Raw genomic sequence first — 23,405 nt, 5'->3', positions numbered from 1 at the left:
TGAAAGCTGAGTGACCTTTGACAGTGATACTCAGCAAGAGGCGGTTAGTTTGAATCCAAGCCTGCAAGAATCCACTTGCAATGCAGCTGCTCCTGGAGACAAGAGACAGCAACTTCAGGCTGCAATCAGCAACCTATAAAGTTACACAGTCATTTAGTTTTGGGCAAGTGAAGGCATTGTTTTTTATTTTCTTATAGTTTTTTTTGCAGAAATTTGTGAATAAATATATACTGAGGGGCGACAGCTAATGTAGGGTACAGGTTTATACTTTTGCTTTATTAATTTACTGATGTTCAACTAAGATTGTTGTGCAACTGGGCCTTCTTGTTTGGTTTTCTAAACAAAATCAATTGAATCTTGCTTAATTCTTTTCTTCTCTCTAATCAACAGCATTGCTTTATTCACTACCTCTACACACAACCTACGAGTGATGAATATGACAACAGTTGTAAAGAAAAAAAAATCTCCAATAAAACATAACATCTCAATAAGTCACAACATTCCTTAGAGATGAATTGAGTTGTCCATAAATTTTGGAAGAAAGTGTTTATTTGTATGACTTGTTTAATATTGTGTCTCCTTAATAGAAGTTTTACACTTAGAAGTATTGATTGTAACTTTCAGCTTCTTAACCATATTTTCATGATTAAAAATCTTAATTCATTAATGAAACTTAAACAGAAAACACATGAACTACAGTAGCGCCTCAACTTACGAACTTAATTCATTCCAGGACCCAGTTCGCGAACTGAATCAATTTTTTCCATTGTTCAAATAGTGTAAGAATGCTTGGACAGCTGTTCACAACGCACGCGTCAAAGATGAATTGAATGGGATCATGCGGGGCCCGAGAACTTTTGCGTTCAACAAGTGCGTAGCAAAGCAGAACAATGAAACCATGTGGTCGCACACGGGCTTTTTGCATTCGTAAACTGAATTTCGTACATACATTGAAGCAAAATTTTACGTACAATCCTGTTCATAAACCGATTTGTTCGTGAACAGGGTCATTCATATGTCGAGGCACTACTGTACAGTGCAATCTAATTAATGGGGTGGGCTTGCTGATTCATTTTTACATAAAGTGTGTTCACCCAGGATGACAATTTTAAAAAGTAACTTTATTGGCCAGGAAAAGCCAGCCAGTATCAACCTACTAGTCACAGTTGACAGGTCATGCATGTGTCAACCATTTCCAACTGATAATAGCTGACTGATCACAATGATCGTTGACCATTCCAAACCAGTCAAAAGCATTGTTGACAGTAACCAACTGGATAAGCATATCTGCTTGGCAATCAGGGTCAACTGTTTCAAATGATCTTGCATACTGGTTGTCAAATGCTTTAACCATTCTAGTTAAACTTCTTTTCCATCTGCAATTATACCTCACTTGAATTCCAGTGTACTAAAATCATTTATTTCTAGTTTGTTTGAAATTCAATTAAACTGTCAATTACTTGGGCTATCTTCCCTCAGTTTGCAGCTAACCACAGAAGGTCCGAAAAACAACTAATTCTTTCAGTAAGCACATGAATAAATTGAAACCAGAAAGTGTTCTGAGTCTACCATTGCCATGATGACGTAACACATGTTGAGCTGTTCTCATTATGAGCTTGGAGGTCGATTATTCTTCGTTTACAATTTCTTCCTTGATCTGATGAATTGAATGGATTTTACAACTTTTTAGAATTCAATGAATACTTTTAAATCAATTAAAGCTTAGTTCTCGAAACTGAACATCTCTGAAATGTCCTTCTTGCGACGACTATGGCCATTACAGCTACAGCTCTTTAGCTAAGTAAACCTGTTTTATGATCTTGTGAACATGGATCCTAACCATTTGAGTGCAATAGGCTGTAAGTGTGCTTTAATGGCATTTTTCCCCTATTCTACAGTAAAATTTTAATTGTTAAAACTAGAAATTATATACTAAAACACACATGAACTAAACCCTATTTACAGTACAGAATGCAGTGCTTTTCCACATTAAGTCAATAAACAAAGTTGACAGATCACCTCAATTTAAGATAATAAGGCATTGAAAATTCCCTAAAGTATTACAGAAACCAGCAGATACCTTGTACACAGAAAAGTCATACACTAAATGCAAAATGTTAGAAATAATCTACTTCTTTCTGAAAGGACTCCAAACTTAAACTATAAACAAGATGGCACATGTTTACAGTCAGGAAAGTTAAAGTGGAGGCAAACTTTAAGGCAAAAATATCAGTGGTTAAAATATTGAACTAAGTAATCTAAATCCTGGACTAATTACCTGGATTAATGCTCAATTCCCATCTCAGCAGCTGGGAAATTTAAATTAAGTAGATACATCTGGAACTTAAAAAGAAAAGCTAATTTCAGTTATGGTAACCAGGCAACTACTAGCTTGTCATTTAAAACCTATTTGGTTCCCTGATGGCTTTAAGATGCCAACATCTGATGATCTTAAAAGTCTTGCCCTACATGACCAGATATAAAACATTCAGCAAGCCATTCAGTTATCAAGGTAGCATAATATGACTTTAAGAGGAGTCTTAAAGTTCTGACCATTCCAGTGCCACCCAAATTCTGTGAATGAGTAAATAACAAGAAAAACTGACCTATTAAACTTGAACTGTAGTGATTTGTGTAGGTAAAAAAATACATCACTTGGAAAATCCTTTTATCTCAATTTCAGTTTCACATAAACAACTGTTTTGATTTTTAAACAGGAAACCTAGAAAACAAAATTCCAAGCCAGCTACAGAACCAAAAAGATGTATTTTGGATGATTTGACTGATAACCTGGAATTATATCCCAAGTCCTAACATCAAACTTAGGACTATCAGTCAGGCTTGCAACATGGCTCATTTACACCAGCTCTGTCCTCTGTAAAGCAAAGCAACAATCCAGGGCATTGTGCCATTTTCAACAAAACAAAAACCTTGTATGAGAATGCTTTGCTGGGGCACACCCTATGTCAACATCTTGATCAAACAGTCAACTGGCCCAGTTGAATTTAATGTGACTCAACTGTATTTAAGTGTGTTTGTTAGGAATGTACCAATTCTTTACTCAAGTTCCGTTTCTGACCAGATTTCAAAAATGTAAGAACTGCTAAGGGAGAAGGCTTTGTGGTTCATCATAACTATCCTTTTTGATAGATCTCAGTATGACATTTATTTTCTCAACACATTCCCTTTTTGAAATAAATGTATTTGTCTCAACGTACTACAATGTTCCACTCTTCACTTGTAAATTTTCACTTTTAAGTTCTCCCAATCCCCTCATAATTTGCTACATAAATTTGGAAATTTTCAGTCATCTCAAACTCCATTAAACCTACCTCATGCAGGTTAATAATTACACTTAGATTGAACTCAGATTTTTAAAATAAGCATCCTTACACATTTATCCTAAAAAAAACATTTTGTTCCATTGAAGGTGATTGGATGTTGGCTAGGGTTTTAGCCAAAATACCAAACTGCTCTGGACAAACTCTATAATTTATTCTAGTAAAATAGAAATAAAGTTAATTTTTGTAATTCCTTGTTCTTTCACACAATTACGGAACTACTTTAGACTAAACTAAGCTACGAATGTGTGAAAATCTGTAAAAATCATAAACCTGAAATTTGGCATTATCTGTGGAGAGGAAATATAGTTAACATTTCAGGAGAAACCATTTTCCTGAACAGCAATAAATTCAACCACAGTACACAATATAACATTAGATCTCAATTTCTTTCATTTAAGGCCAATGTGCAGAACTTCCAATTATTAAAACAAAGTTTTAAATTAGTTTTGAATGCATACAAATACAAATTTGATTGAAATTAAGGATGATTTACTATATCCCCACAAAACAAATAAAAACACCATTTAAATGAATTCTCCAGCAATAAGCAGGTTGTTCTAATGATAACCCAATGAACACTCCCCACCAACCCACAGGAAAACAGACATTTGGCTACAGGAAATCTTCAAGTTACTTTTAATGTATCAATGCTGTTCTCCTTTACTCAGAACAAATTGGATTAGACATTTCCCCTTACAACTGAAGGACTGTATTGGCTTCCAATTGTAACGTAGGGTTTAGGTTCTGCAGCTATCTGCAACTGAACCAAAACAAGAGATCAGCAGTACATGCTCAATTATCTATCTCACTGACAAAAACTGAATGTCTTGATATTTTACGCTGTGATGAACATTTCAGTGTCCCTCCAAAAAATTTTACCTCTCCTCTAACAAATAGATTGCAACCTTGATTCTTATTGGAGTGTCGGAGGCTGAGGGGATGACCTTGTAGATGTTTGCAGAATCATGAGGGGCATGGATAGGATAAATGGACGGAGTCATTTCCTTGGGATGAGGGGGGAAAAGATATGGAAGAGACCTAGTAGGCAAATGTTTCACGCAGAGGGTGGTGCGTGTGGCGTGGGCTGCCGAAGGTGTTGGTGGAGGCTAGTACAATTGCAACATGGGTGTATGAATGGGAAGGGTTAGGGTTGGACTGGGTGCTGGTGGGTGGGACTGGATTGAGTTGGGATGTCTGGTCGGCATGGATGATTTGGACCGAAGGGTCTGTTTTCATGCTGTACATCTCTAAGACTCAATATATCATCAATGAAATGTAGCATATGTGTTTTTTGACAAATTTATTTTGAAAAATTAGTTGTAATAGTACAGATACAGATGACAAAAGCTACACACAATTGTAAAATTAATTATGTTTCACATATTCACACATTCTGTTATCTTCGTGTGCTCAAGGGTGAGAGGCTAACTTCATTATTAAGTATTCCCAGATGACATACAGAATTGGAACAATACAAAATTAAGCGTTTTCTAATATTTCTGAAAAGGTGTTCAGCCTAAACTCAGAAAATTGCATGCTTAATTGTGCCTGTATGTGATTATAAAGAAAACATCATAGGCTACATTTTATAATGGTCGCATTCAACAATGACATATGTAAGTTTTATAATAGAAGCCTCTAAAGTGTACTCAGGAAACCTTGTTGGTTTAGAAATGCTTCTTGGCCTTCAGATCAGCTTACTCATTTTTATTAGGGAGTATAAAGCTTTTTTTATCTGCATGTATCAGCAGACCCACTCAATGCTTTTCAGCATCACGTCACAGAGCTGCAGAAAACAAAATCTCATCATAATCATCAAGCATAGCTTTACACAAATAGCTCAGAAATTAAAATACAATACACTAACTCATGCATTGTCCAACATCCCTTTTCATATTCTACTTCCCCCCCCAAACCCCTCATGGAAATTGAGCATAAGTAACAACGTATCAGACAATAAACTCAACAAATGTAAAACTTACATTAACGCAGTTTCAAAATAAGGTAGGAAACAGGAGAGAACCAAAAGATTTGAGTTTCTAACAACAGCTGAACTGAAGGGCATTGTTCTTGAAGCACGTGCCTGGCCACATTGCTGCAGAAGGCTCCAGTTAGTTGGACTATATTGGGTAACCCATTCCTTCTGGAAAGGTTTGTACAAAAAACAACTCTATCCACAAGTCCATCAGGCAATGATCAGCACATAATATTCTAAGACCTTACAGGAAAAGGAGAGGGCTTCCTGAAGAAGGGCTTATCCCCGAAACGTCAATTCTCCTGCTCCTTGGATGCTGCCTGACCTGCTGCGCTTTTCCAGCAACACATTTTTCAGCTCTGATCTCCAGCATCTGCAGTCCTCACTTTCTCCCAGGAAAAGGAGAGGGTCAATTCTGTTATGAGCGGCATGGTGGCACAGTGGTTAGCACTGCTGCCTCACAGCACCAGAGACCCGGGTTCAATTCCCGCCTCAGGCAACTCTGTGTGGAGTTTCCTCTGGGTGCTCCGGTTTCCTCCCACAATCCAAAAATGTGCAGGTTAAGTGAATTAGCCATGCTAAATTGTTCGTAGTGTTAGGTGAAGGGGTAAATGTAGGGGAATGGGTCTGGGTGGGTTATGCTTTGGCGGGTCGGTGTGGACTTTTTGGGCCAAAGGGCCTATTTCCACACTAAGTAATCTAATCTAACAGATCCCCAAGTAGACAGTAAAAGTAATTTAGCAGAATTTTCAAACAAGCACCAAAATACAGCTTGACTGGTAGCAAGGAGAGTATTTCGTGTGTGTGTGTGTGTGTGTGTGTGTGTGTGTGTGTGTGTGTGTGTGTGTGTGTGTGTGTGTGTGTGAGAGAGAGAGAGAATTCTCCTTGTCACTGCTGATGAAGACGCCATTGCAGATCTCATTCTCAAGGTGAGTCTGCGTGGCAGTGGTTTTTGTCAAGATTCATCCCAAATAGTTCTGTAACACAGGACTCTGCTCTACTGGGCTATTCCCAAGGACACACACCAATATAAACATCAAGTGCACCTGGAGGATCATCGACATTATGAGAAACACTCTTTCATCTGTTGCTAATCAGCTTGGTCTTCCAACGTAAAGAGTTATGCTCAACAGAGTGTTCCAGGCTTGCACGTTCCAACATTTCGGACAATGTGCTAAAGCTTGAAGCAGCCATTACAAAGGTACAACAGGAAAAGGCCACTGCCTCTTAGAGTTACAAATCACACAACACCAGGTTTTGTCCAACAGGTTTAATTGGAAGCACTAATTAAACTTAGTATCAGCATGTATCAGCAGACCTACTCAATGCTTTTCAGCATCATGTCACAGAGCTGCAGAGAAGAAAATCTCATCATAATCATCAAGCATTGCTTTGCACAGTCCAATATTGGCATCTCCACACCAGGACTCCCTTTCAGTTATAATTTACTGAGGACCTGGTAACTTATAAAACTGTGTGCTTATAGACTCATGTAATGCCTACAGCATAGAAAGAGGCTATTCAATATTGAGCCCACATGGGCCCGCCAAAGAGCATCCCAGTCCAACCCAATCCTCTGCCCTATTATAACTCCCATTTGTCATGGCTAGTCCATCTAACCTGCACATCCCTGGACACTATGAGACAATTTAAAATGGCGAATCCACTAAACTTGCACATCTTTGGACCTGACGAAACCAGAGCACCTGACAGAACCAGAGGAAGAATGTGCAAACTCCTTGCAGTCACTCAAGGTGGAATTGAACCTGGGTCCCTGGCAATGCAAAGGCAGTAGTGCTAACCACTGAGCCACCATGCCAGAACTATGTAACAAAATCGATATGGCTTGTCATAATTTTGTAATTGGATTGAGGCATCGAGCAGTACAAAGTGTCCAAGTCAGTCACATAATACTTTTGTTATACTTTTCAATTTCCTGATTTGAAATGTTCTGCAATATTCTAATAGATATTTTATGAATAAAGTTTACTTTTGCCAAGAAGGAAAAACAGCTCATCCATCCTCATATCAGACATCTATTTTTAGTCCAGAAAACATTAGGTAGCTCATTATGATAAAGTTGGGGACCGTTGCTATACATGTGAAAAATAAACTCACTGTTGTAAATAATAGTGGAATAGATCACCAGTAAGAACAGGCAAGTGACAACGATGTATGGAGGTGGCCTTGTGGATACAGGACAATCCACTCCAACAAAATATATAACTGAAGGTAATGATAGGGGATCTGAACAAGAAACTAAACTTCTGAAAAAAAAATGAAACAGAAAAGTATGTAAACAACAGAATTATCTTAAAAAGATAAAAGATACTTCACGTAAAACAAAAACTTCTCCAGATAACTTCTCGTCAGCAGATAGTGAATCCTACCACTAAGAGCACAAATAATCTTCCTATGTAATCTGAGAGACATGTATGTAACATGCACTATGTGCATCTAATATATATATGTACACACAACAATATTTTGTATACACACTAAAGTTACAGCAGGTTGCAAATCTGTGTTTATGCTAAAGACACACCAAGTCAAGCAAACTGATGGCACGAATCAAGCTTTTTACATTTATAGATCATATCCCTTAACCTGTAGCTTGTATATGAACAGATCCAAACTTGAAATACTGTGCAGTTGTGAAAGAAGTCAGCCACAATTTGAGATTTGCAAAGTTACAAGTCATTTAAGTTTTTTGTCATGAGAAACATTTCTCACGTTAAACTAGTAGTGCAGCATTTTGCAGAAAGTAGTAGTTCTCATTCTCCAAATGAAATTTGACACAGCTAATGTATCCTGTCCTGCCATTGTAAATAGAAAATTTATTTGGAAATGTCCATGGGTAATCTGCCTCAACTATATAACAGCAACAGCTCCAACATCCTACAGTTAGCCAGCCAAATCTATTGCATTAAATCGATTTGTAGAAATCCACTTACTAAAAAAAAAGCACACTCTGAGGGAGAAAATAAACATTTATTTGAAAACAAATTAAAGTTTGTGGCTTTCATTTAGCGAAAATGCTTTAATTTTCAACTGCATTTTACCTGGAGTTTCAAGTTCTTTACAAATAGTAAGCCTTGCTAAATATAAAAATTGCAAGATTATATAGTTAAAACTCAATTGCATTTAAATCATAACACATTTGATTACAAAAGAAAATTTCTGAAGTAACTGTTTTTACATTTTCTAACTTTAGTCTGCTTTGTACACTGGAAACATAGAAACACAGAAGAAAGGAGGCGGTGGCCATTTGGCCCTTCAAACATGCTCCGCCATTCATCATTATCATGGCTGATCGTCCAACTCCGTAGCTTAATCCTGCTTTCTCCCCACAACCTTTGATTCCATTTGCCCCAAGTACTGTACCTAACCTCCTCTTGAATGCAATCAATGATTCAGCATCAACAACTTCCTTTGGTAATGAATTCCTCAGGCTCACAACTCTTTGGGTGAAGAAATGTCTCCTCATCTCTGTCTTAAATGGTCCACCCCAAATCCTCAGACTGTGACCCGGTCTAATCCTGTTAGAACTTTATAAGTCTCTATGAGATTCCCCCGACTCACTTGCCTGAACTCCAGTAAAAACAATCCTAACTTAGTCAATCTCTTCTCATACATCAGTTCTGCCGTCCCGGGAATCAGCCTGCTCAACCTTCGCTGCAATGCTCAAGAGCGCGGGCATCCTTCCCTAGGAAAGGAGACCAAAACTGCACACACTATTCTAATTGTGCCTCAACAAGGTCCTGTATAACTAACAACACATCTCTACTCCTGTACTTGAAACTGCTTGCAATGAAGGCCAACATACCATTTGCCTTCGTTGCTGCCCGCTTCATGGGCATACCTACTCTCAATGACTGGTGCACAAGGACACCCAGATCTAGCTGCACACATTCCTCTCCCAATTTATAGCCATTCAGATTGTAATCAGCTTTCTTGGTTTTGCTTCCTAAGTGAATAATCTCACATTTACCCAAATTATATTGCAGCTGCCATTGAGTTGCCCACTCATCCAACCTGTCGAGATCATGCTGAAGGATCTCCGCATCCTTGTCACACTGTGGGGAATCTATGAAATTCTATGGAAGATGTAAAGGCAAATTGCAAAAAGGTGAGAGATGAACAGGGTTATCATCGTAAGGGATTTCAACTTTGCTAACATTAACTGGGATGGCCTAAAGGAGTGAATGGAATAGAATTTTTTTAAAAATGAGGGCAGCACAATAGCTCAGTGGTTAGCACTGCTGCCTCACAGCGCCAGGTACGTAGGCTCAGGCTACTATTCTGTGTGGAGTTTGCACATTATCCCCATATCTGCTTGTGTTTTTCTCAGGTGCTCAGGTTTCCTCCCACAATCCAAAGATGTGCAGGTCGGGTGAATTGGCCATGCTAAGTTGGCCATAGCGTTCAGGATATGTAGGTTAGGTGCATTAGTCAGGGTAGGGGAATGGATCTGGGTGGGTTACTCTTTGGAGGGTTGGTGTGGACTTACTGGGTCAAATCATCTGTTTCCACACTTTGGGGATTCTATGAAATTCACCCTTCCACCAAACTTGGTATCATTTGCAAACTTAGAGATGTTACATTTTGTTCCCTCATCCAAATCATTAATATATATTGTGATAGCTGGGGTCCTACTACTGATCCTTGTGGCACTCCATTAGTTACTGCCTGCCAATTTGAAAATGAGCCATTAATTCCTACTTTTTGTTTTCTCTCTGCCAACCAGTTTTCTATCCATCTCAATACACTTCTCCCAATCCTATGCGCTTTAATCTTGCGCAATAACTTCTAATGCTGGACTTCATCAAATGCTTTCTGAAAGTCCAAATACACTACATTGACTCAAATCTCCTGCCCCAACCAAAGCATTTTAAATTTAGTGAAGGGTTCTAAAATAATTTGGTGCCTTTTATCAGAACCCAAACTGCAAAAAAGTGGCTGAACTGTATAGCATGCACGGTAAAAACAAACGGAATTAGAAGTTCAGATACATAACCACACTCAATGGAAATTGTATAGCATTCAATTGAATATACTCTTTACAGGTTTCTATTCAGTTTTAGTATTCACATGAACATTAGTTTCCAGACAATGAAAGTCAGTAAGGTCTGGGTAAACGTTCATGTGGAATTTGTACTTTCTCCCAGTGTCTGTGTGGGTTTCCTCTGGATTCTCCAGTTTCCTCCCATAGTCCCAAGATATGCAGGTTAAATGGATTAGCCATGCTAAATTGCCTATAGTAACCAGGGATGTCCAGGCAAGATGGATTTGCCATAGCAAATGAATGGTATCCGGTGGGGGGGTTGGGATGGTGGTGGAGTCTGGAGTGCTCTTTGGACAGTCAGTGTGGACTTGATGGGCTCAATGGCCTCCAAACACATTGCAGGGATTCGAAGATTCTAAATATTTCCTGCCACAACAATGGAATGGTTTTAATTCATTCTGATGCAGCAGGAAGCTTGGATAAATGAGACACATATGTACTGCAGTTGTATTTTCCATTCTCTGGAGGTTGTGTGTTTCACCAAGGCATACTTAAAGAATGGCAGGGAGAACTTCTGTTGCTTCCAACTTGGAAGAACTTCCAGCTAGCTTAGCTTATAATAGAACTGCATTGAATTGTGTAGCCTGAATGACAGGAGTAGAATCGTGATTTGGAGATGCTGGTGTTGGACTGGGGTGTACAAAGTTAACCAGGAGTAGAATCAGATGACAGTAGCTCCTTAGCCATGATCTATGGAGAATACACTGAAGACAACTTGCCAGTGATACATGCAACACATTTTGATTAAAATATTTCAAACTGGAACTAGGTGAATCAAGAAACTTACTGCAATGCAAACATGCATTCCAAGACTTCAAACGAAAAGGGAAAGCTGAGGACTTGGCAGCAGTTGGAGAATATGGAGGGACAAAGAGTTGGTTTATTTATAGGAAGATATTGATGCTAGTGCTTTTAAAATCTCTTAAGGTATGGTACAAAGAATAAAAACAGGTTGACAATTTGATCGCTCATGAAACCGAAAGCAAAGTTGGGTCATTAGGCTGGGATGAGACAAAGGTAAAAGGAATTGATTGTGCTCTTCAATTAATTAAAATTAGTGCAGGAAGAAATGTGATGGAAACTAAGGATTCAAAAGTTGCTAGAAGATGAAGTGTAAGGCAAAATTGATGTGCTTGTGAAGGCAGAATCAATATTCATAAGATGTATCTTTAAATTTTATCAATTACTTCAAACCACATAAGCTCTATTGCTGCTCTATGTGGTCCTTGCTATTCCTTTTTTTTTTCAAATCCTAGAATTAACCATCCTAGAAGATGGTAAACTGTAAATTCCCAGGTAATAATCTAAACAAAATAAGCTAGAGTAACTACCACAGCCAAAACAAAGTTGTACAATTCTTTACACTCTAGAATTTTCTTTTGGCATGTTTCAATATACCGGATGGTGAAGGGCTAGACATTTTGTATAATACAACAGTACACACTTATTATCCAAACAGACCTTTTTTTATATAGGCTAGAATTGCAGATGCACAAGAATGAAAGCACAAAAGGCAAGTGAATGGTGCGAACATGATAATTTCAGTGCCGAATGTTATATTGTGAGCATCATAAACTTAGCAGCACCAACATAATAAAAGATTTATGAGCTAATGTCTGTTTCACTCTGAATAATAATATATAAGCCATTGGAAGGCATTTCCAGTCAATCCTCAGGCCATCAACTTATTAGTTTCCCACCTCTTTGGAAAAACTGAAGTTGATGTATAGGGCAAACCTGCCAGAATAAATGTGTTGCAGATGATGAGAAAGGCAAAAAAATAGGTTAAAAATCCTACCTGATCTCACCTGACCCAATTAATCTGATCTGTCTGTAAACAACAGTATTGGAAGGAGCTTACCTATAGTCGCACTGAGGATAGAAACAATGAGTAGAGTTTTGTGGACAAGCAGTGGCTTGACATGAAATCAAAACGCTCAAAGCTGGTGCAGACCTAATGAACTGAATGGCTTTCTTCTGCACCATATCAATTCTTTGATTTGGTGACAGAAAGGAAAGAAATACACACAAAAAGGAGATATATGCCAAGAAACAGCTGCTGAAAGCTTAAAATGTTAGAATCCTTTGATGAGAAAGCTCCCAATACATTTAAGATGGGGAATGTCCAAATAAATTGAAGAAAGTCTGCACCACCTTTCTCATAGTCTTCCCAAGTAGAATTAATTATGATTACATTTATATCAGCCAGGACCCTTTAGACAATGATAAAGCAAGGGCAGTTGGCAGTGCATTTCAAGAATATCGCGCTGTGATCTCAGTCACTGGTGAGGACTCTACTGTTAAATGACAGTTAAATCATGATTCCCAATATTAAGTTGTCCAAGCAACCAATCGCATTAAAGAATTCTTACAGGCAACCAGAAAAGGATTAGCTTTAGTAACTAATGTTAAAATACCTTAGTGAACGAAACAAAAATTGCAAGAGGAAGTATTAATGTTTCAGACTTCTTGTTATTAACCTGTTGCATTAATTCTATTTTTCTCTGCAGAGGCAACCTACCATGCTGAGCTATTTCAGTATTTATTTGTGCAAGTTTCCAACAAATGCAATATTTACCCTATTATCATACTGGGGAAAAGCATAATCTTCACAACACAGTTTATTTAGAAAGTCCTTAAGCAATTGTGCTTACATCACACATTGATTTCAAGATATTAAAGTGTAACTGGCATACAAAAAACTCAATATTTTACAACTCAAATTTCTAGATAGCAATATAACCAGCATCCTTTCTGGTGCATTGCTCAATCTGACTCTTCAACGTTTCACATTTCTTCTGTTGGCAATTAGTTTCAGCATTAACAATACTATGTTAGAAAAAGTCAGTTAGCTGGATGTGATGCAGAATGCTGCCTACTATGTGGGTTCAATTCCTATATCTCAACTCAATCTAGTCCCACCTGCCAGCACCCGGCCCATATCCCTCCAAACCCTTCTATTCATATACCCATCCAAATGCCTCTTAAATGTTACAATTGTACTAGGTTCCACCACTTCCTCTGGCAGCTCATTCCATACACTCACTACCCTGTGTGTGAAAAAGTTGCCCCTTAGGTCTCTTTTATATCTTTCCCCTCTCACCCTAAACCTATGCCCTCTAGTTCTGGAATCCCTGACCCAAGGAAAAGACTTTGCCTATTCACCCTTTCCGTGTCCTTCATCATTTTGGAAACCTCAATAAGGTCACACCTCAGCCTCCAACGCTCCAGGGAAGTCAGCCCTAGCCTGTTCAGCCTCTTCCTATAGCTCAAATCCTCCAACCCTGGCAACATCCTTGTAAATCTTTTCTGAACCCTTTCAAGTTTCACATCATCTTTCTGGTAGGAAGACGACCAGAATCGCACACAATATTCCAACAATGTCCTGTACAGCCGCAACATGACCTCCCAACTCCTATACTCAATACTCTGACCAATATAGGAAAGCATACCAAACGCCTTCTTCACTATCCTATCTACCTGCGACTCCACTTTCAAGGAGCTGTGAGCCTGCACTCCAAGGTCTCTTTGTTCAGCAACACTCCCTAGAACCTTACCATTAAGTGTATAGATCCTGCTAAGATTTGCTTTCCCAAAATGCAGCACCTCGCATTTATCTGAATTAAACTCCATCTGCCACTTCTCAGCCCATTGGCCCATCTGGTCCAGATCCTGTTGTAATCTGAGGTAACCCTCTTCACTGTCCACTACACCTCCAATTTTGATGTCATCTGCAAATTTACTAACTATACCTCTTATGCTCGCATCCAAATCATTTATGTAAATAACAAAACGTAGAGGACCCAACACCGATCCTTGTGGCACTCCACTGGCCACAGACCTCCAGTCTGAAAGGTTGAAGAGACACTTCATAATGAACCTTCACTTCAAATACAAACACGTGGAGTAGAAGCAGGCCATGTGGCCCCTAAAGATTGTCCATGAGTTAATATAATTCTGGCTGATCTTTACGTTTTGAATTTCATGATCTGATTGCTTCATTCTTTTTAGATGCACATAGCCATAGCCTACTACTTTCTTGCCATGAAATTCAGATTTGTTAAACTCGTTTCTATTCAAACCAACATCTACAGGAAACCACATACAAACCAAATACTGAAGCAATCCAAACACCCACAAACGGAGTTGCATTAGAACATTATTTCAACATGCCACCACACACCGGAGCACGGAGGATTTACAAGGAGCAGAGGAAAATCACCTATACCATGTATTCAAAAAGAACAGGACCCAATGAACACAGTCCGCCAATTTCTCAGCAACAAACCCAAAGCAGACAAAACGCATCCAGAAACTCTAGCCACTCTCCCATACGCCAAAGACATCCCAGAAATGACTGCCAGACTGCTCAGACCTCGTAGCATCATGGTAGCCCACAAAACCACTAAAACTAAAACAGCAACAAACGAACTTGAAAGACCCTACACAGACAACAAGCAAAACTAACGTCACTTACAAAATACCTTGCAAGAACTGTAACAAAACATTACATTGGACAAACAGGCAGAAAACTAGCCACCAGGATACATGAACATCAACTAGCCACAAAACGACATGTCCCTCTCTCACTAGTATCTTTACATACACTTGGACTGAGACAGCACATCCATCCTCAGACGAACCAAACAGAGATACAAGCAAGAATTTGTAGAAGCACGGCACTCCAACCAGAACTCTATCAACAAACACATTGACTTGGATCCCATTTAACACTCCGAGAAAAAGAACAGGAAATAATTTCACCACAGGAAATGACATCACCAACTCAAGAAAACCTAAACGCGTAAATAAAAAGCAAGCCATTCTACCAGTGCTTCACTGGAGACTATGTTACCAATATGACAAAACGTCTGAAAACAAACCTTCTAGCTCAGCAAGCAAACTTACATCCAATTCCCTACACTCACCATGAATTTGGTATTTTTACCAACCTTGCTTCAAATTGCCAGTATTTCCTTCATGTCACGTAGTTCATATGCAGCTATGCTCTTTCTAATTTTTTCTGTCTCTATTTCTGGGTATGTTGCTTACCAATTTCTACTATAATAACAACATTAATTCCTACAATGACCTTGACTACACATCCTCCTACTCCACTTTCTGTGAGAATTCTAATTTATACTTCCAATTCCTACACCTCCATTGCATCTGATCTGACAATGCCACCTTTCTCTCAAATGCTTCTAACCTATCAACCTTTTTCTTAACGAAGGATTCTCTACTTAGCTGACCTGGCCTTCACTATGTCTATTCCATTTCTCTCTCATTTCCTCTCCCTCAAGAACCATAACAGCATTTCTTTTGTCCTCATTTTCCAACCTACCAGACTTCCAGAACCTTCAGTGTGATGTCACCTTTCAGCATTGTGAAAGGATCATTGCTTCTGAGACAGCCTGGTCCACATTTTATATAGCCTACCTTCTCATGTAAGCACAGAAAATGCAATAGCTTCCACTGAATTTTCACCTGTCTTATTGTCCAACGCCTTCAACTATGTCTTCAGATACAATAATGATTCAAATTAAATGATGTACTAGTAGCATGCAACATCCTTAATGCAATTCCAACCTTCAAATGCAGGCTCAGTGACTATTTTCAGAACATTCTCAATTTCAAATTGCCACCGGTTTTAATTCTCTACCACGCTCCCACTCTCTCCCTGGCTGCATCAGAGGCTGAGGAAATGGAGACAGGCCTTATAGAGTTTTATAAAATCATAAGGGGCAGGGTAATTAGACAAGGTCTTTTCCCTGGGGTGGGGGAGTCCAGGATTAGAGGGCACAGGTTTAAGGTGAGAGGGGGAAGATTTAAAAGGGACCTCAGGGGGAACTTTGTCACGATGTAAAAGAAAGAGCTGCCAGAGGAAATGGTGGAGGCTAGTACAATTACAACATTTAAAAGGCATCTGAATGAATAGGAAGGGTTCAGAGGGATATGGGTCAAACTCTGGCAAATGGGACTAGATTAGTTTAGAATATCTGGTCAGCACGAACAAGTTAGACTGAAGTGGCTGTTTCCGTGCTGTACACCTCCATGACGCATCTTTTCTCAATTAAAGCTCAAGATTAGTTTGATGCATCTTATGCTTTATTGGTACTTGACAGCCTTGGAACTCAACACTGATTTCAGCAATTTCAGATAATTTCCTCTCCCCTTGTTTTGTTTTGCATTTCTTTGGATGATAGATGCAGGTAATGATTCTATTATTCCCATTTATTACTCTCTAGAACCATATTTTATTTCTTTATTTGCTCTATACCAACTTTTGCCTTACATCTTTATTCCTTGAATCATTTAATCCCTTTGTTTTCTGTCCTACCACTGACAGACATTCTTTACTGGATTCCCCTTGACTCCTTAATTGCTTAAAATAGCAATGTTTTCCCATTCATATACAACACCATTGGCAAGCAATGTTATGTTGCCACGTGACCTACTAAATACCTCCAGCACTTTCTGCTTTATTTCAAATTTCCAACATCTGCCGCAGTTTATTTTTGTACGAACATTCATCAGTATTTCCTGATGCTGGATTTGATCTCTTTTACTTCAAGAAAGATTGAGCTTGCCATTGAGATCCACATCCCATGAAGTAATTTTTTTAAAATCCTGAGTACTCCATAACTTGCACAATTGACAAGTACTTCATTTATAGTTATCCGCATTCAATTCAATGTATTGTTAGCCCATATCCCTTACAAAATTAGGAACCGTTAATTATGACTCAGTGCTTACTCTGTCAAAATAGCAGAATTTAGCAAATATGAACATTAATGTTAAAGTGTGGTTAGTTCATATTTCGAAAAGAAACATTTTTAGAAAATTACTCAGTTCTTCAGTTGGTAAAATCTGTCCACGTTGAATCGAGTTCTGAGCAAAGGTCAATCGACATGAAACGTTAACTGATTTCTCTCCACAAATGCTGCCAGACCTGCTAAACTTCTACAGCAATTTCTGTTTTCGTTTTTGAATTCTTCATCCTTGTTCAGATTTTCAATTATATTTGATCATACTGTATCAAGCACAGGCATTAAGCTAAGTTGCTAAATGTTAATTTAAAACTTAGAATAAACTAAAGATGAATAAAATCTCATTAACTGCTAAAATATCAATTAAAATTCCTGGATCTAGAAAGATCCATTTATCTATCTAATCTACCTGCATGTGATTAGCAAGCAAACAGCTTACAATCTGAATCATGAAACAAATGTGCCTCCAGGTGCAATACACTTTACAAGTAATTGCATTCTTAAAGCACCTACAATATAGTAAAATTACCTACAATCTTCACAAAGATACTAAGCAAAATGTGACTTCACCTAACAGAAGGAAAATTTTATGATGGATGACTGAAAGTTTTTTGTATTCTGCCTCTTTCAACAAGATCTTTTAATGAATGAGAGAGAGAAGGAGAAGCAGAGGGGCTTAGAGAAGGACTCCCAGAGCTTGGGACTAAGGCAATGTAAAGCATGGCAACCAATATTAGAACTATTAAAAGTGGGGATATTTAAAATGTCAGAACTGGAGGCACACAGAGGTCTGAGATTTGTAGTGGTGGCACTGATTACAAAACCAAAGAGGGACCGGGTCATGGAGGGGTCTGAAAACAAAGATGAAAATTTTAAAACTGGAATGCTCCCATATCAGAAGCTAGTGTCAGTTAACACTGTGTGCAGACATGACCTGCAATTTCAGACAGAACTACAAAATATGAAGCATTCAGTCACTTAGTAGTACAGAACTGGAAAACTTCCAAATAGAGGGAGATTTTGCTAAAACATTCAAAGCCGGTGTTATATCAAGTATACAGACCTTTCATCTCAGCAACTGAGGGACTGAATCAAACTATGTTCCTTCAGTTGTCTGCAAGCATAAGTGTATTCAGCCAGCCCATACTTGCAAAACCCAAATCAAAATATCTCCTGTTATTTATGATTCCACAAGTGGACGGCACTTGGGGACAATCTAAAGTAACAATCAACTTTAGATGATCAGTTGTGCTTGTAACATTTACACTTGCTGAAAGCAACATGCATTTATACATAGGGACCATTCTGAAAACAAAACAGTTACGTTCAAGCACAGAGCCTTTAATGAAGTACTCCTGGAGCTAGCTCTCTATTGCTTTTGCGATGGCAATATCTTGGTCAATCAAGTTGATCTATTAACTAACCTTTTCTTCTGTTGCAGAAATTGCTGAGATTGTTTGAAATTTGGCTTTCATGCATTTGTCCAAAAACCTTCAACAATATCTATTTTCAATAATTTAATGTGTGCTCATTTAAAAAAAAGGATAAATTATTTGTAATTCAAAAAAGTAGGATTTTCTACATCAATTCTAACCACTTGGCAAATAGCAGCAAACTAACAGGAACAAAGTTAAAAATCACAACAGGTTTAATTGGAAGCACTAGCTTTAAACTTTTAACTTTGTACACCCAGTCCAACACCAGCATCTCCAAAAACAGGAACAAACTCTTGAATAAAAATGCATCTATACTCAATTTTAAACTGTCACAAGCAGCTTCACACATTTACAACATTTGCTTACTGGCAGGAGGGGTTTAGCAAATTAATTTGTTTTTTTTAAGGTTTACCTATTTTTCTATTCAACCTTCTCAGAGATCTCATCTGGGCTGGGTGGGACTTGAACCTGGGCCTCCTGGTCCCGGAGTTTAAAAACTAAACAGCAGAGGATGGTTTCAATCTATCAACCTCTGGGTTACGGGTCCCATGCGCTTCTGCTGCAACACGTTGCTATAGGTTCATTCAAAAAACTGCATGCAACTATGTATTAGGTTGTGCAAAATGCCGTAAACAGTGAATTCAGAGTCCCCGATGCAAATTCGACCAGATGGAGAGGCACTCTCATCGCACAAAAAAAAAGTCTACCTTTTTGCAGGGTGAGTTCTAAACTGCACACTATTGGTTCCCTGAGGCAAATAAAGATAATATAAATCAGCAACTGCCTCTACTTGAGTGGTTTTGGTGAGACAGATGCCTGAAACCCAAAAATCAACAAATTATACCAGAGAGTAACAGCACTTATTTTATGGATTCATTTAGGTAGGCAGGGTCCTCTTTGGAGAAGCAAGCAGCACTTGGGAGAGATCAGTTACTCTTCTGGTTTGATAAAAATAAACGTAATTGCAGGTAATGGTGCATAAACTCAATGGAAAGTTAAAACAGTCACCGAACTGTCAAACTGCAGTGTAGCTGTTAAGATTAATCAGAAATGTTCAAAAAAATTGTCAAGGGATTTCATCATTACCCTTTAATTCGTGGAGTCATAGAGCTCCACAGTATGGAAACAGAACCTTCAGTCTAATACATCCATGCCAACCAGATATCCTAAATTAATCTAGTCCCATTTGCCTGAGTTTGGCCCACATCTCTCCAAATTCATCCTATTTATATACACATCCAGATGCCTTTTAAATATTGTAATTCTATCCGCTTCCACCACTTCCTCTGGAAGCTCATTCCATACATGCATTGCCTTCTGTATGGAAAAGTTGCCTTACCGCCGTTTTATATCTTTTCCCGTAGACCTTTGCCCTCTAGTTTTGGACTCTGCTATCCTGGGAAGAGACCTAAGCTATTCATCCTATGTACGCCCCTCATGATTTTATAAACCTCTGTAAGATCACCTCTCAGCCTTCAATGCTCCAGTGCAAATAGTCCCAGGCTATTCAGCCTGTCAGTGTAGCTCAAGCCCACCAACCCTGGCAATATCCTTGTAATTGTCTTCTAAACCTTTCACAATTTTCCTTCAATAGCAGGGAGACCAAAATTGAATGCAGTATTCCAAAAGTGGCCTAACCAATGTCCTGCACAGCCACAGCACTGCCTCCCAACTCCTACACTCAATGCACTGACCAATAAAAGGAAAGCATACCAAATGCATTCCTCACTATCCTATCAATCTGCGACTCTACTTTCAAGGAACTATGGACCTGCACTCCAAGGTCTCGTTGTTCAGCAACAGCTCCCAGGACCTTACCTTTAAGTGTATAAGAGCTGCCCTGATTTGCCTTTCCAAAATGCAGCACCTCACATTTATCTAAATTAAACTTCAGCTGCCACTCATCAGCCCAGTGGTCCATCTGATCACAGTTCCGTTGTACTGTGAGGTAACCTTCTTGACTGTCTACTACACTACCGATTTTGGTGTCATCTGCAAACTTACTAACCATACCTCCTATGTTCATGTCCAAATCATTTATATAAATGACAAAAAAGCAGTGGACCCAGCATCAATCATTGGGGCACAATGCTGGTCACAGACCTCCTGTCTAAAAAGCAACCCTCCATCACCACCATCTGTCTCCCATCTACGAATCAGATGTGTACCCAAATGGCTAGTTTTCCCTGTAATCCATGTGATCTAGCCTTGCTAACCAGTCTACCATGCGGAACCTTGTTAAAAGCCTTGTTGAAGTCCATATAGATCACATCCATTACTCTGCCTTTATCAATCCTCTTTATTACGTCTTCATAAAACCTAATCAAGTTAGAGGGGCATGAATTCCCACACGGCAACCATGCTGACTATCTCTAATCAGTCCTTGCCTTTCTAAATATATGCAAATCCCGTTCTTCAGGATCTCCTCCACCAACTTGCCCACCAGTGATGTCAGGCTCACTGGTCTGTAGTTCCCTAGTTTTGAGTTATCATACAGGAACGCAATATTTCCCAATATTATTGACTTTTAGATCCAGGTTGACAAAGTACAAACCACGTTTGTGTACTTAAGAAAAATCAACATCAGATTAATAGATTCTACTACATAGAAGATTCTTACATTTTTATTGCATGAGATGAGATTGGTTGGCAAGTGGACTCTGATTGGTAGAGGAGTTATCAAGGAAAATGCATTTCAAAAATAATTCACTGTTAACAGGAAGGCTTTAAATTTTAACCAAGTCATGATGACTCTGACTCATCAGGGCACTGTCCTGATAAATCATCCACAGAATGTCCGGCATCCATTTTGTTATGTTAAAGCAGGCTCAGTGTGTGTACTGCATGCTGTCAGCAAAGGACAGGATTGCATGTATTAATATATGTAGCTTCAAGTACATGTAAGTACTTGCTCACTATGGGACGTGAGCATCACCGGTTTGGCCAGCATTTACAGACCACCTCTAGATTCTCGAGGTGATGGTGGTGACCTGTCTTCTTGAACCATTACAGGCCACATGCTAGAAGGTTGACCCACAATGTCGGAGGGAGGGTATTCCAGGAATTTGATCTAGCGACAATGAAGGAATCAGCATATATTTTGAATGCAGGATGGTGAGTTACTTGGAAGGAAATTTGCAGGTTGTTATGTTCCTTTGTAGCCACTACACTTCTACAAGCTATAGGGTTGGAATGTACTGTCTCAGGGTTTTTAACAAAACTCTATAGCATATCTTCTACTGCTGCTGTTGAGTATCGGTGGTGGAATGATGAAATGTTTGCGGATGCGGTGTAAATCAAGCGGGCTTGTGTCCTGGATGGTGTCAAACTTCTTGAGTGCTGTTCCAAAAGCACTCATCCAGGCAAGTGGGAAGCATTCCATTACAATCCTGACTTTGTTCAGCAGGTGGTGGACAGGTTTTGGGCAATCAGGAAGTGAATTACATGCTGCAATATTTCTATCCCTGACCTGTTCTTGGAGCGACTTTATTCATATAGAGAGCCTTCAGTTTCTGGTCAATGGTAACCTCCAGGACGTTGACAGTGGGGGATTCAGAAATGGTTACACCACAGAATGTCAAGGACAGTTATTAGATTATCTCTTATGGGAGATGGTAATTGCCTGCCATTTGTGTGGCACAAATGTTACCTGCCACGTTTTTGCTCAAGACTGGGTACTATTTCGCTCCTGTTGGATTTGGACATAGACTGCTTCAGTATCCGAGGAGTCACAAATGGTGCTGAACGTTGCATAATCATCAGCAAACATCCCCTCTTCTGACCTTATGATGGAGGGAAGGTCATTGATGGAGCAGCTAAAGGTATTTTGGCTTAGGATCTACCCTGAGGAACCCTATAGGGATGGCCTAAGATGAGATGACTGACTTCCAGCAACCACAGCCATCTTCCTACATGACACATATGACTCCAAGCAATGGAGAGTTTTCCCCCTAATTCCCAGTAGCTCTAATTTTGCTCAGGCTCCTCGATGCTACAGTCAAATGTAGCTCAGGCCTGGATGTCTTCCCAAATGCCAATCCAGTGTACATGCACAGAAAATAGAAAAATGCATCCTGGGAGCAGGAGCCAACAAGTTATCTAAAGGAACAATGACGTAAACTAACCAGTGACATTGAAGAGAACGTATTCATAGAGGCGATGGGGAAGAGAGAAAATCTGATTTTCTGAAAGTATTCATTTCAAAGCATTTGGCTACATCAATACAAATGTTAGCAGAATATCAAAAATAATCTATAACAACTTAGTAGAAAACAACCTAACTGATCATATTGGTCACTGATATCAGGAAGTTCAGAATTAACAATGCCAGATGTCTGAACAAACAAGAACACCACTGTGCATACCTGACTTAAAATTAAAACCGACTGAAAAATTATAAGAAAACTTACTTTTTGAAAAAGTAAAATTACACTAAATTAAACCAGATACAACCAGGAGGAAATGCGGCAATCTTACAACTTGCCAAACAATGCAAGAGCAAGAGTTAAAAACAAAGGAATAACAGAGTAAACCCACACAGTAGATAATACAATAAGGAAGTAATTACAAAATACATTTGAGAATAATGTTTGATTACATTCAATTTGAGCAGAATAATTTGGGAGAAATGACAATCTTACACAGGACTCTACAGGCCTTCAAATCCTACAAATTTTATAACTGGGGAACATAATGGGTAAAAAGATAACAAAAATATGAGCATGAGAGAACTTTTGCTTGTATGGGAAGACAAAGAATGACAAAGTTCATAAAATGGTAAAGTGAAGAATGAGCTATGTACAATCGCCAACAGGC

General features: G+C 38.9%; 1 protein-coding gene across 1 annotated transcript in view; it reads right to left on the bottom strand.

Annotated features, from left to right (window-relative positions):
- Nucleotides 1-23,405, bottom strand: part of stag1a (STAG1 cohesin complex component a) — a 201,296-nt gene that overhangs the window by 74,414 nt on the left and 103,477 nt on the right. The window lies entirely within an intron of this gene.

The sequence above is a fragment of the Hemiscyllium ocellatum genome, chromosome 13 (assembly GCF_020745735.1).
Source record: "Hemiscyllium ocellatum isolate sHemOce1 chromosome 13, sHemOce1.pat.X.cur, whole genome shotgun sequence".
NCBI lineage: Eukaryota > Metazoa > Chordata > Chondrichthyes > Orectolobiformes > Hemiscylliidae > Hemiscyllium > Hemiscyllium ocellatum.
The sequence above is the reverse complement of the archived record's forward strand: the minus strand, read 5'-3'. Positions and strand labels throughout refer to the sequence as shown.